Genomic DNA, 7,500 nt, shown 5'->3' with positions numbered 1-7,500 from the left:
TTTGCATGTATTAGCTCTAGAATTACCACAGTTATCCAAGTAAATGTGAGTACGATCTAAGGAACCATAACTGATTTAATGAGCCATTCGCGGTTTCACCTTAATTCGGCATGTACTGAGACATGCATGGCTTAATCTTTGAGACAAGCATATCACTACTGGCAGGATCAACCAGGGAGCTTCGATTTTTTTTCTTTTAAAATATGAAACTCTTTTCATTTTATTAGGTGTTGATATAACACATTTTTTAAATTAAATGTGCAACACATTTTATTTTGTATTTGTTTTATTAACATTAAATACATTTTGAGGTGTTTTGCTGATTTTAATTTCAAACACTTTCCTCTCATCCACATTTGTAAATGTGAAAACATTCATCGTTAGATTTTTAAACGACATGGTTATAAGAAATAACTTTTTTCATTTTGACAACTTTATAATTTTACTTGGAGTGAAGTAAGTTAACGCTCTGTTAAAAAAAAAATGAGTGAAAAAGTAATAATATTATATCCTTTTACACACGAAATATCAAACGCCGTAGCGCGTACCACATAGAGAGTCATTCTGTCTTCGACTTGGACTCGTGGCAATGCTGTGCTATACTATAAGCGAAGTATACTTGGGTATGGGAAGCGAAGCCATTGCCCGACCTAGTATAAAACACGTGCATCAAGAGTCCCGCGTACTTGTACCTGTAGGTCCACTTCGACCGCCTGAACATAGAATATATTGCCCGTTCCATGATTACATTGTCAACCTTTATATGAATAAATATTGAATAATAAATTAATTATATATAAAAGGGAATTTATTATAATTGTGTGCATTCAATTATATACAAATATATATTTTTTTTTAATTAAAAATCCTGTGATGCTATTTTTGCATACCAACAAAAATAGCATCAACATTTAAGTCATCATTAAAAATTAATAATATCGGTTACTTGATAATTTATACATCAGTTATACAGGTTTTATTTTAATTTTGTACATTTAAATATATGAATATATATTTTTTTCAATTAAAAATTCTGTGATGCTATTTTTGCATACCAACAAAAATAGCATCAACGTTTCAAGTCATCATTAAAAATTAATAATATCGGTTACTTGATAAATTATAAATTAGTTACATAGAATTTATTTTTATTTTAGGCATTCAATTATATATGAATATATATTTTTTTCAATGAAAAATTCTGTGATGCTATTTTTGCATACCAACAAAAATAGCATCAACGTTCCAAGACATTATTGAAAATTAATAATATCGGTTACTTGATAAATTATAAATTAGTTACATAGAATTTATTTTTATTTTAGGCATTCAATTATATATGAATATATATTTTTTTCAATGAAAAATTCTGTGATGCTATTTTTGCATACCAACAAAAATAGGATCAACGTTCCAAGACATCATTGAAAATTAATAATATCGGTTACTTGATAAATTATAAATTAGTTACATAGAATTTATTTTTATTTTAGGCATTCAATTATATATGAATATATATTTTTTTCAATGAAAAATTCTGTGATGCTATTTTTGCATACCAACAAAAATAGCATCAACGTTTCAAGTCATCATTAAAAATTAATAATATCGGTTACTTGATAAATTATAAATTAGTTACATAGAATTTATTTTTATTTTAGGCATTCAATTATATATGAATATATATTTTTTTCAATGAAAAATTCTGTGATGCTATTTTTGCATACCAACAAAAATAGCATCAACGTTCCAAGACATTATTGAAAATTAATAATATCGGTTACTTGATAAATTATAAATTAGTTACATAGAATTTATTTTTATTTTAGGCATTCAATTATATATGAATATATATTTTTTTCAATGAAAAATTCTGTGATGCTATTTTTGCATACCAACAAAAATAGGATCAACGTTCCAAGACATCATTGAAAATTAATAATATCGGTTACTTGATAAATTATAAATTAGTTACATAGAATTTATTTTTATTTTAGGCATTCAATTATATATGAATATATATTTTTTTCAATGAAAAATTCTGTGATGCTATTTTTGCATATCAACAAAAATAGCATCAACGTTCCAAGACATCATTGAAAATTAATAATATCGGTTACTTGATAAATTATAAATTAGTTACATAGAATTTATTTTTATTTTAGGCATTCAATTATATATGAATATATATTTTTTTCAATGAAAAATTCTGTGATGCTATTTTTGCATACCAACAAAAATAGCATCAACGTTCCAAGACATCATTGAAAATTAATAATATCGGTTACTTGATAAAATATAAATTAGTTGCATAGAATTTATTTTTATTTTAGGCATTCAATTATATATGAATATATATTTTTTTCAATGAAAAATTCTGTGATGCTATTTTTGCATACCAACAAAAATAGGATCAACGTTCCAAGACATCATTGAAAATTAATAATATCGGTTACTTGATAAAATATAAATTAGTTGTATAGAATTTAGTTTCATTTTATGCATTCAATTATATATGAATATATATTTTTTTTAATTAAAAATTCTGTGATGCTATTTTTGCATACCAACAAAAATAGGATCAACGTTCCAAGACACCACTGAAAATTAATAATATCGGTTACTTGATAAAATATAAATTAGTTGTATAGAATTTAGTTTAATTTTATGCATTCAATTATATCTGAATATATATTTTTTTCAATTAAAAATTCTGTGATGCTATTTTTGCATACCAACAAAAATAGCATCAACGTTCCAAGACATCATTGAAAATTAATAATATCGGTTACTTGATAAAATATAAATTAGTTGTATAGAATTTAGTTTAATTTTATGCATTCAATTATATCTGAATATATGATTTTTTCAATTAAAAATTCTGTGATGCTATTTTTGCATACCAACAAAAATAGCATCAACTTTTCAAGTCATCACTAAAAATTAATAATATCGGTTACCTGATAAATTATAAATTAGTTATATAGAATTTAGTTTAATTTTATGCATTCAATTATATATGAATATAATTTTTTTCAATTAAAAATTCTGTGATGCTATTTTTGCATACCAACAAAAATAGCATCAACGTTCCAAGACATCATTGAAAATTAATAATATCGGTTACTTGATAAACTATAAAATAGTTGTATAGAATTTAGTTTAATTTTATGGATTCAATTATATATGAATATATATTTTTTTTAATTAAAAATTCTGTGATGCTATTTTTGCATACCAACAAAAATAGGATCAACGTTTCAAGTCATCAATAAAAATTAATAATATCGGTTACTTGGTAAATTATAAATTAGTTATATAGAATTTAGTTTAATTTTATGCATTCAATTATATATGAATATAATTTTTTTCAATTAAAAATTCTGTGATGCTATTTTTGCATACCAACAAAAATAGCATCAACGTTCCAAGACATCATTGAAAATTAATAATATCGGTTACTTGATAAACTATAAAATAGTTGTATAGAATTTAGTTTAATTTTATGCATTCAATTATATATGAATATATATTTTTTTTAATTAAAAATTCTGTGATGCTATTTTTGCATACCAACAAAAATAGCATCAACGTTCCAAGACATCATTGAAAATTAATAATATCGGTTACTTGATAAACTATAAAATAGTTGTATAGAATTTAGTTTAATTTTATGCATTCAATTATATATGAATATAATTTTTTTCAATTAAAAATTCTGTGATGCTATTTTTGCATACCAACAAAAATAGCATCAACGTTCCAAGACATCATTGAAAATTAATAATATCGGTTACTTGATAAACTATAAAATAGTTGTATAGAATTTAGTTTAATTTTATGCATTCAATTATATATGAAGATATATTTTTTTTAATTAAAAATTCTGTGATGCTATTTTTGCATACCAACAAAAATAGCATCAACGTTCCAAGACATCATTGAAAATTAATAATATCGGTTACTTGATAAACTATAAAATAGTTGTATAGAATTTAGTTTAATTTTATGCATTCAATTATATATGAATATATATTTTTTTTAATTAAAAATTCTGTGATGCTATTTTTGCATACCAACAAAAATAAGATCAACGTTTCAAGTCATCAATAAAAATTAATAATATCGGTTACTTGGTAAATTACAAATTAGTTATATAGAATTTAGTTTAATTTTATGCATTCAATTATATATGAATATATATTTTTTTCAATTAAAAATTCTGTGATGCTATTTTTGCATACCAACAAAAATAGCATCAACTTTTCAAGTCATCACTAAAAATTAATAATATCGGTTACCTGATAAATTATAAATTAGTTATATAGAATTTAGTTTAATTTTATGCATTCAATTATATATGAATATAATTTTTTTCAATTAAAAATTCTGTGATGCTATTTTTGCATACCAACAAAAATAGAATCAAGCAAAAATATCACTTATTTTTCCAATTTTCGACTTGTAGAACGATCAAGTATACTATTCTTTGGATTCTAAGATTTTTTTCAAGTGATTATTTTCAAAGTTGGGAAAAATGAAAAATTATTCTAAGTCCCCATTCGTAGTTCTTTTTGATTCGTATTGCTTCGGCGCAAAGTAGGTAGGGACACTTATGGATTTCTCAATTTTTGGATAGGGACAGCCGGATAGCCGTCATTCAGCATAAAAGCTATTGTTATATGCATAGTTTGATGTGAGGAATGGGAATTGATTGAAATTTTCACCCGCCACTTGCCGGCTGGCCTGATTTTAAGGTTTGAGAATCTTGACAACGATTTTGCATACCGACAAAAATAGCATCAAGCAAAAATATCACTTATTTTTCCAATTTTCGACTTGTAGAACGATCAAGTATACTATTCTTTGGATTCTAAGATTTTTTTCAAGTGATTATTTTCAAAGTTGGGAAAAATGAAAAATTATTCTAAGTCCCCATTCGTAGTTCTTTTTGATTCGTATTGCTTCGGCGCAAAGTAGGTAGGGACACTTATGGCTTTCTCAATTTTTGGATAGGGACAGCCGGATAGCCGTCATTCAGCATAAAAGCTATTGTTATATGCATAGTTTGATGTGAGGAATGGGAATTGATTGAAATTTTCACCCGCCAATTGCCGGCTGGCCTGATTTTAAGGTTTGAGAATCTTGACAACGATTTTGCATACCGACAAAAATAGCATCAAGCAAAAATATCACTTATTTTTCCAATTTTCGACTTGTAGAACGATCAAGTATACTATTCTTTGGATTCTAAGATTTTTTTCAAGTGATTATTTTCAAAGTTGGGAAAAATGAAAAATTATTCTAAGTCCCCATTCGTAGTTCTTTTTGATTCGTATTGCTTCGGCGCAAAGTAGGTAGGGACACTTATGGATTTCTCAATTTTTGGATAGGGACAGCCGGATAGCCGTCATTCAGCATAAAAGCTATTGTTATATGCATAGTTTGATGTGAGGAATGGGAATTGATTGAAATTTTCACCCGCCAATTGCCGGCTGGCCTGATTTTAAGGTTTGAGAATCTTGACAACGATTTTGCATACCGACAAAAATAGCATCAAGCAAAAATATCACTTATTTTTCCAATTTTCGACTTGTAGAACGATCAAGTGTACTATTCTTTGGATTCTAAGATTTTTTTCAAGTGATTATTTTCAAAGTTGGGAAAAATGAAAAATTATTCTAAGTCCCCATTCGTAGTTCTTTTTGATTCGTATTGCTTCGGCGCAAAGTAGGTAGGGACACTTATGGCTTTCTCAATTTTTGGATAGGGACAGCCGGATAGCCGTCATTCAGCATAAAAGCTATTGTTATATGCATAGTTTGATGTGAGGAATGGGAATTGATTGAAATTTTCACCCGCCAATTGCCGGCTGGCCTGATTTTAAGGTTTGAGAATCTTGACAACGATTTTGCATACCGACAAAAATAGCATCAAGCGAAAATATCACTTATTTTTCCAATTTTCGACTTGTAGAACGATCAAGTATACTATTCTTTGGATTCTAAGATTTTTTTCAAGTGATTATTTTCAAAGTTGGGAAAAATGAAAAATTATTCTAAGTCCCCATTCGTAGTTCTTTTTGATTCGTATTGCTTCGGCGCAAAGTAGGTAGGGACACTTATGGCTTTCTCAATTTTTGGATAGGGACAGCCGGATAGCCGTCATTCAGCATAAAAGCTATTGTTATATGCATAGTTTGATGTGAGGAATGGGAATTGATTGAAATTTTCACCCGCCAATTGCCGGCTGGCCTGATTTTAAGGTTTGAGAATCTTGACAACGATTTTGCATACCGACAAAAATAGCATCAAGCAAAAATATCACTTATTTTTCCAATTTTCGACTTGTAGAACGATCAAGTATACTATTCTTTGGATTCTAAGATTTTTTTCAAGTGATTATTTTCAAAGTTGGGAAAAATGAAAAATTATTCTAAGTCCCCATTCGTAGTTCTTTTTGATTCGTATTGCTTCGGCGCAAAGTAGGTAGGGACACTTATGGATTTCTCAATTTTTGGATAGGGACAGCCGGATAGCCGTCATTCAGCATAAAAGCTATTGTTATATGCATAGTTTGATGTGAGGAATGGGAATTGATTGAAATTTTCACCCGCCACTTGCCGGCTGGCCTGATTTTAAGGTTTGAGAATCTTGACAACGATTTTGCATACCGACAAAAATAGCATCAAGCAAAAATATCACTTATTTTTCCAATTTTCGACTTGTAGAACGATCAAGTATACTATTCTTTGGATTCTAAGATTTTTTTCAAGTGATTATTTTCAAAGTTGGGAAAAATGAAAAATTATTCTAAGTCCCCATTCGTAGTTCTTTTTGATTCGTATTGCTTCGGCGCAAAGTAGGTAGGGACACTTATGGCTTTCTCAATTTTTGGATAGGGACAGCCGGATAGCCGTCATTCAGCATAAAAGCTATTGTTATATGCATAGTTTGATGTGAGGAATGGGAATTGATTGAAATTTTCACCCGCCAATTGCCGGCTGGCCTGATTTTAAGGTTTGAGAATCTTGACAACGATTTTGCATACCGACAAAAATAGCATCAAGCAAAAATATCACTTATTTTTCCAATTTTCGACTTGTAGAACGATCAAGTATACTATTCTTTGGATTCTAAGATTTTTTTCAAGTGATTATTTTCAAAGTTGGGAAAAATGAAAAATTATTCTAAGTCCCCATTCGTAGTTCTTTTTGATTCGTATTGCTTCGGCGCAAAGTAGGTAGGGACACTTATGGATTTCTCAATTTTTGGATAGGGACAGCCGGATAGCCGTCATTCAGCATAAAAGCTATTGTTATATGCATAGTTTGATGTGAGGAATGGGAATTGATTGAAATTTTCACCCGCCAATTGCCGGCTGGCCTGATTTTAAGGTTTGAGAATCTTGACAACGATTTTGCATACCGACAAAAATAGCATCAAGCAAAAATATCACTTATTTTTCCAATTTTCGACTTGTAGAACGATCAAGTGTACT

At 28.2% G+C, this 7,500-nt stretch overlaps 1 non-coding gene across 1 annotated transcript in view; it reads right to left on the bottom strand.

Moving 5' to 3' along the window:
* The window catches only part of LOC135172021 (small subunit ribosomal RNA), a 1,921-nt gene extending 1,743 nt beyond the window's left edge, over nt 1–178 (bottom strand). The window contains exon 1 of the ribosomal RNA XR_010300785.1: nt 1–178. This exon is cut by the window's left edge and continues 1,743 nt beyond it. This is a non-coding gene — a ribosomal RNA (small subunit ribosomal RNA).
* Nucleotides 179–7,500: the final 7,322 nt, after the last annotated feature.

Source organism: Diachasmimorpha longicaudata, unplaced genomic scaffold (assembly GCF_034640455.1).
Source record: "Diachasmimorpha longicaudata isolate KC_UGA_2023 unplaced genomic scaffold, iyDiaLong2 ctg00000139.1, whole genome shotgun sequence".
Taxonomy (NCBI): Eukaryota; Metazoa; Arthropoda; class Insecta; order Hymenoptera; family Braconidae; genus Diachasmimorpha; species Diachasmimorpha longicaudata.
The sequence above is the reverse complement of the archived record's forward strand: the minus strand, read 5'-3'. Positions and strand labels throughout refer to the sequence as shown.